The sequence below is a fragment of the Oncorhynchus mykiss genome, unplaced genomic scaffold (genome assembly GCF_013265735.2).
Source record: "Oncorhynchus mykiss isolate Arlee unplaced genomic scaffold, USDA_OmykA_1.1 un_scaffold_404, whole genome shotgun sequence".
Lineage (NCBI taxonomy): Eukaryota > Metazoa > Chordata > Actinopteri > Salmoniformes > Salmonidae > Oncorhynchus > Oncorhynchus mykiss.
Window position 1 is genome coordinate 1 of NW_023493851.1, and position 7926 is coordinate 7926.

The 7926-nt window shown below is 40.7% G+C and overlaps 3 non-coding genes across 3 annotated transcripts; all 3 read right to left on the reverse strand.

Annotated features, from left to right (window-relative positions):
• Positions 1 to 967: 967 nt before the first annotated feature.
• Positions 968 to 1049, reverse strand: trnas-aga. The gene has a single exon. It is a non-coding gene; the product is annotated as a tRNA-Ser (tRNA).
• Positions 1050 to 3184: 2135 nt separating this feature from the next.
• Positions 3185 to 3267, reverse strand: trnal-cag. The gene has a single exon. It is a non-coding gene; the product is annotated as a tRNA-Leu (tRNA).
• A 3574-nt stretch (positions 3268 to 6841) lies between these two features.
• On the reverse strand, positions 6842 to 6924 carry trnal-cag. Its single transcript has one exon. It is a non-coding gene; the product is annotated as a tRNA-Leu (tRNA).
• Positions 6925 to 7926: the final 1002 nt, after the last annotated feature.

The following is a 7926-nucleotide window of genomic DNA, read 5'->3' on the forward strand; positions in this document are numbered from 1 at the left end:
ATTATTTATATTTTAGGGTTTAACAAGGCAGCTCACCTGTGACTTGACATTAGATGCGGCGACTTTGATTACCCTGCAGACGATATTTTTGTTCTTCCCGCCAATACAATCCACTGACAACGACCGACGAGTTCTGCGTTCCGAGATTATTTTTGTTATTTGCCTGTTTGGGGCCCACCTGTGAAATTGCACGATTCTTGCAATTCTCTTTCAGCCTCTCATCAACTAGCTGTTTTTGCAGAATATTAAAAATACGATAGTTATTCACTACTCATATTAACTAGGTGTCATTTACGTTACCTTAAGTAATTTATTTTTCAACTGAATTTTACAAAGGTGCATGACATGCAGGCGCTAAAAAATTGTCAGGAGGGGGTTTCAAACCATGCCTATAGGGGAGTCTGCGACCTGAATGACTTAATGGTTATTTTCAATGCAATCAAGTTTTTTCTTTTTCTTTTAGGGTTTAACAAGGTTTCTCACCTGTTACCTGTGGCTTGACTTTAGATGTGGCCAGTTCGATTACCCTGCAGCCTAAGAGTGTCTTCAGAATATGGCCAATTTGACATGAATTTAAAAATGCCTCAGATAGGACCAAAAAAGTGTCTGGAGCTTCCCGTCAGGGTAAGAGTGACAACAGGTTTCCACATGTCAAAATGGGGGAAATCTTAGCAAATGGCTTCATGGTTATTCATGAGAATCGTGTTGTTGTATTGTTGAGTGTATCATGGGATCTCACCTGAAATCTGTGGCTTGACTACAAACCTGTAACCTATGCTACTGTGGCCTATAGAGCTAGAAGGCTGGATAACCAGGTGTGTAAAGGTGTGAAGTGGGACAGATGGCCTGCAGTCCTATCCCAAATGGACAACTAATCCCTATGTACTTGCGGAGATCTGAGAGGATGCGATTGGTATAAGAAACACGACTAAACTTCAACCTCCGGAGGGGTCAAAAAATGCATTTTCGTTGTCGGCAGGATTTGAACCTGCGCAGGAAGATCCTAATGGATTTCTAGTCCATCGCCTTAACCACTCGGCCACGACAACATTGACAGAAGAAAACAAGCTTGTTAGGAGTGAATGGGCCAACAGGCATAGCCTACAGAAAGTGAAATTTAACAACTGAAAGATAATGCAGTAACTCATTATAATGCAATAACACAAAATGTTCCCCTCATTCATTTGTTATTAAGTCCAGCTGTTTTCTTATTTAACCTTGATCTTTGCTCAGCTCCAGAAGGTCTGCATTTGAGAGTGTTTATTATGAATTGTTATTTCACTGTGTGAAGTTGTTATTTCATCATTCTTATTATTACTGCTGAGCAGCATGACTCCTGAGAGGCACTAAAAAACTGTCAGAAGTGGGATTTGAACGCACGCCTCCATGGGAGACTACGACCTGAACGCAGCGCCTTAGACCGCTCGGCCATCCTGACTACAGCACAGTAACTGGGTATCGGGTTAAAGTGTATGCGGTAAAAGTAGAAATATGAACAACGCTCTAAAATCACCACAGAGACCAGAACAACTATGCACGATACTGACTTGCACTTTCAATAGTCATTTGTTTTTCATAAATTAAAAAGTCCAGTCATTGATTTAACCTCAATATGGCCTTCAATGGGAAAGAGTAGTAAATCGCCATTGAATGAGCGCTAAACTGGCATCAGAATATGGCCATTCTGATATAAATGATAAAATTCCTCAGATAAGACTGAAAAAGTGTCTGGAAATATCAGCAACCATCAGGGTAAGAGTGACAACAGGTCCACATGGGGGAAATCCTTACAAATGGCTTAATGGGTCATTTCAACGCAATTGTGTTATTATTTATTTTTAGGGTTTAACAAGGCAGCTCACCTGTGACTTGACATTAGATGCGGCGACTTCGATTACCCTGCAGACGATATTTTTGTTCTTCCCGCCAATACAATCCACTGACAACGTCCGACGAGTTCTGCGTTCCGAGATTATTTTTGTTATTTGCCTGTTTGGGGCCCGCCTGTGAAATTGCGCGATTCTTGCAATTCTCTTTCAGCCTCTCATCAACTAGCTGTTTTTGCAGAATATTAAAAATACGATAGTTGTTCACTACTCATATTAACTAGGTGTCATTTACGTTACCTTAAGTCATTTATTTTTCAACTGGATTTTACAAAGGTGCATGACATGCAGGCGCTAAAAAGTTGTCAGGAGGGGGTTTCAAACCATGCCTATAGGGGAGTCTGCGACCTGAATGACTTAATGGTTATTTTCAATGCAATCAAGTTTTTTCTTTTTCTTTTAGGGTTTAACAAGGTTTCTCACCTGTTACCTGTGGCTTGACTTTAGATGTGGCCAGTTCGATAACCCTGCAGACTATAAGAGTGTCTTCAGAATATGGCCAATTTGACATGAATTTAAAAATGCCTCAGATAGGACCAAAAAAGTGTCTGGAGCTTCCCGTCAGGGTAAGAGTGACAACAGGTTTCCACATGTCAAAATGGGGGAAATCTTAGCAAATGGCTTAATGGTTATTCATGAGAATCGTGTTGTTGTATTGTTGAGTGTATCATGGGATCTCACCTGAAATCTGTGGCTTGACTACAAACCTGTAACCTATGCTACTGTGGCCTATAGAGCTAGAAGGCTGGATAACCAGGTGTGTAAAGGTGTGAAGTGGGATAGATGGCCTGCAGTCCTATCCCAAATGGACAACTAATCCCTATGTACTTGCGGAGATCTGAGAGGATGCGATTGGTATAAGAAACACGACTAAACTTCAACCTCCGGAGTGGTCAAAAAAATGCGTTTTCATTGTCGGCAGGATTTGAACCTACGCAGGAAGATCCTAATGCATTTCTAGTCCATCACCTTAACCACTCGGCCACGACAACATTGACAGAAAAAAACAGGCTTGTTAGGAGTGAATGGGCCAACAGGCATAGCCTACAGAAAGTGAAATTTAACAACTGAAAGATAATGCAGTAACTCATTATAATGCAATAACACAAAATGTTCCCCTCATTCATTTGTTATTAAGTCCAGCTGTTTTCTTATTTAACCTTGATCTTTGCTCAGCTCCAGAAGGTCTGCATTTGAGAGTGTTTATTATGAATTGTTATTTCACTGTGTGAAGTTGTTATTTCATCATTCTTATTATTACTGCTGAGCAGCATGACTCCTGAGAGGCACTAAAAAACTGTCAGAAGTGGGATTTGAACCCACGCCTCCATGGGAGACTGCGACCTGAACGCAGCGCCTTAGACCGCTCGGCCATCCTGACTACAGCACAGTAACTGGGTATCGGGTTAAAGTGTATGCGGTAAAAGTAGAAATATGAACAACGCTCTAAAATCACCACAGAGACCAGAACAACTATGCACGATACTGACTTGCACTTTCAATAGTCATTTGTTTTTCATAAATTAAAAAGTCCAGTCATTGATTTAACCTCAATATGGCCTTCAATGGGAAAGAGTAGTAAATCGCCATTGAATGAGCGCTAAACTGGCATCAGAATATGGCCATTCTGATATAAATGATAAAATTCCTCAGATAAGACTGAAAAAGTGTCTGGAAATATCAGCAACCATCAGGGTAAGAGTGACAACAGGTCCACATGGGGGAAATCCTTACAAATGGCTTAATGGGTCATTTCAACGCAATTGTGTTATTATTTATTTTTAGGGTTTAACAAGGCAGCTCACCTGTGACTTGACATTAGATGCGGCGACTTCGATTACCCTGCAGACTATATTTTTGTTCTTCCCGCCAATACAATCCACTGACAACGTCCGACGAGTTCTGCGTTCCGAGATTATTTTTGTTATTTGCCAGTTTGGGGGCCGCCTGTGAAATTGCGCAATTCTTGCAATTCTCTTTCAGCCTCTCATCAACTAGCTGTTTTTGCAGAATATTAAAAATACGATAGTTATTCACTACTCATATTAACTAGGTGTCATTTACGTTACCTTAAGTCATTTATTTTTCAACTGGATTTTACAAAGGTGCATGACATGCAGGCGCTAAAAAGTTGTCAGGAGGGGGTTTCAAACCATGCCTATAGGGGAATCTGCGACCTGAATGACTTAATGGTTATTTTCAATGCAATCAAGTTTTTTCTTTTTCTTTTAGGGTTTAACAAGGTTTCTCACCTGTTACCTGCGGCTTGACTTTAGATGTGGCCAGTTCGATTACCCTGCAGACTATAAGAGTGTCTTCAGAATATGGCCAATTTGACATGAATTTAAAAATGCCTCAGATAGGACCAAAAAAGTGTCTGGAGCTTCCCGTCAGGGTAAGAGTGACAACAGGTTTCCACATGTCAAAATAAGGGAAATCTTAGCAAATGGCTTAATGGTTATTCATGAGAATCGTGTTGTTGTATTGTTGAGTGTATCATGGGATCTCACCTGAAATCTGTGGCTTGACTACAAACCTGTAACCTATGCTACTGTGGCCTATAGAGCTAGAAGGCTGGATAACCAGGTGTGTAAAGGTGTGAAGTGGGACAGATGGCCTGCAGTCCTATCCCAAATGGACAACTAATCCCTATGTACTTGCGGAGATCTGAGAGGATGCGATTGGTATAAGAAACACGACTAAACTTCAACCTCCGGAGGGGTCAAAAAAAAGCATTTTCATTGTCGGCAGGATTTGAACCTGCACAGGAAGATCTTAATGGATATCTAGTCCATCGCCTTAACCACTCGGCCACGACAACGTTGACAGAAGAAAACAGGCTTGTTAGGAGTGAATGGGCCAACAGGCATAGCCTACAGAAAGTGAAATTTAACAACTGAAAGATAATGCAGTAACTCATTATAATGCAATAACACAAAATGTTCCCCTCATTCATTTGTTATTAAGTCCAGCTGTTTTCTTATTTAACCTTGATCTTTGCTCAGCTCCAGAAGGTCTGCATTTGAGAGTGTTTATTATGAATTGTTATTTCACTGTGTGAAGTTGTTATTTCATCATTCTTATTATTACTGCTGAGCAGCATGGCTCCTGAGAGGCACTAAAAAACTGTCAGAAGTGGGATTTGAACACACGCCTCCATGGGAGACTGCGACCTGAACGCAGCGCCTTAGACCGCTCGGCCATCCTGACTACAGCACAGTAACTGGGTATCGGGTTAAAGTGTATGCGGTAAAAGTAGAAATATGAACAACGCTCTAAAATCACCACAGAGACCAGAACAACTATGCACGATACTGACTTGCACTTTCAATAGTCATTTGTTTTTATAAATTAAAAAGTCCAGTCATTGATTTAACCTCAATATGGCCTTCAATGGGAAAGAGTAGTAAATCGCCATTGAATGAGCGCTAAACTGGCATCAGAATATGGCCATTCTGATATAAATGATAAAATTCCTCAGATAAGACTAAAAAAGTGTCTGGAAATATCAGCAACCATCAGGGTAAGAGTGACAACAGGTCCACATGGGGGAAATCCTTACAAATGGCTTAATGGGTCATTTCAACGCAATCGTGTTATTATTTATTTTTAGGGTTTAACAAGGCAGCTCACCTGTGACTTGACATTAGATGCGGCGACTTCGATTACCCTGCAGACGATATTTTTGTTCTTCCCGCCAATACAATCCACTGACAACGACCGACGAGTTCTGCGTTCCGAGATTATTTTTGTTATTTGCCTGTTTGGGGCCCGCCTGTGAAATTGCGCGATTCTTGCAATTCTCTTTCAGCCTCTCATCAACTAGCTGTTTTTGCAGAATATTAAAAATACGATAGTTGTTCACTACTCATATTAACTAGGTGTCATTTACGTTACCTTAAGTCATTTATTTTTCAACTGGATTTTACAAAGGTGCATGACATGCAGGCGCTAAAAAGTTGTCAGGAGGGGGTTTCAAACCATGCCTATAGGGGAGTCTGCGACCTGAATGACTTAATGGTTATTTTCAATGCAATCGAGTTTTTTCTTTTTCTTTTAGGGTTTAACAAGGTTTCTCACCTGTTACCTGTGGCTTGACTTTAGATGTGGCCAGTTCGATAACCCTGCAGACTATAAGAGTGTCTTCAGAATATGGCCAATTTGACATGAATTTAAAAATGCCTCAGATAGGACCAAAAAAGTGTCTGGAGCTTCCCGTCAGGGTAAGAGTGACAGCAGGTTTCCACATGTCAAAATGGGGGAAATCTTAGCAAATGGCTTAATGGTTATTCATGAGAATCGTGTTGTTGTATTGTTGAGTGTATCATGGGATCTCACCTGAAATCTGTGGCTTGACTACAAACCTGTAACCTATGCTACTGTGGCCTATAGAGCTAGAAGGCTGGATAACCAGGTGTGTAAAGGTGTGAAGTGGGATAGATGGCCTGCAGTCCTATCCCAAATGGACAACTAATCCCTATGTACTTGCGGAGATCTGAGAGGATGCGATTGGTATAAGAAACACGACTAAACTTCAACCTCCGGAGTGGTCAAAAAAATGCGTTTTCATTGTCGGCAGGATTTGAACCTACGCAGGAAGATCCTAATGCATTTCTAGTCCATCACCTTAACCACTCGGCCACGACAACATTGACAGAAAAAAACAGGCTTGTTAGGAGTGAATGGGCCAACAGGCATAGCCTACAGAAAGTGAAATTTAACAACTGAAAGATAATGCAGTAACTCATTATAATGCAATAACACAAAATGTTCCCCTCATTCATTTGTTATTAAGTCCAGCTGTTTTCTTATTTAACCTTGATCTTTGCTCAGCTCCAGAAGGTCTGCATTTGAGAGTGTTTATTATGAATTGTTATTTCACTGTGTGAAGTTGTTATTTCATCATTCTTATTATTACTGCTGAGCAGCATGACTCCTGAGAGGCACTAAAAAACTGTCAGAAGTGGGATTTGAACCCACGCCTCCATGGGAGACTGCGACCTGAACGCAGCGCCTTAGACCGCTCGGCCATCCTGACTACAGCACAGTAACTGGGTATCGGGTTAAAGTGTATGCGGTAAAAGTAGAAATATGAACAACGCTCTAAAATCACCACAGAGACCAGAACAACTATGCACGATACTGACTTGCACTTTCAATAGTCATTTGTTTTTCATAAATTAAAAAGTCCAGTCATTGATTTAACCTCAATATGGCCTTCAATGGGAAAGAGTAGTAAATCGCCATTGAATGAGCGCTAAACTGGCATCAGAATATGGCCATTCTGATATAAATGATAAAATTCATCAGATAAGACTGAAAAAGTGTCTGGAAATATCAGCAACCATCAGGGTAAGAGTGACAACAGGTCCACATGGGGGAAATCCTTACAAATGGCTTAATGGGTCATTTCAACGCAATTGTGTTATTATTTATTTTTAGGGTTTAACAAGGCAGCTCACCTGTGACTTGACATTAGATGCGGCGACTTCGATTACCCTGCAGACTATATTTTTGTTCTTCCCGCCAATACAATCCACTGACAACGTCCGACGAGTTCTGCGTTCCGAGATTATTTTTGTTATTTGCCAGTTTGGGGGCCGCCTGTGAAATTGCGCAATTCTTGCAATTCTCTTTCAGCCTCTCATCAACTAGCTGTTTTTGCAGAATATTAAAAATACGATAGTTATTCACTACTCATATTAACTAGGTGTCATTTACGTTACCTTAAGTCATTTATTTTTCAACTGGATTTTACAAAGGTGCATGACATGCAGGCGCTAAAAAGTTGTCAGGAGGGGGTTTCAAACCATGCCTATAGGGGAGTCTGCGACCTGAATGACTTAATGGTTATTTTCAATGCAATCAAGTTTTTTCTTTTTCTTTTAGGGTTTAACAAGGTTTCTCACCTGTTACCTGCGGCTTGACTTTAGATGTGGCCAGTTCGATTACCCTGCAGACTATAAGAGTGTCTTCAGAATATGGCCAATTTGACATGAATTTAAAAATGCCTCAGATAGGACCAAAAAAGTGTCTGGAG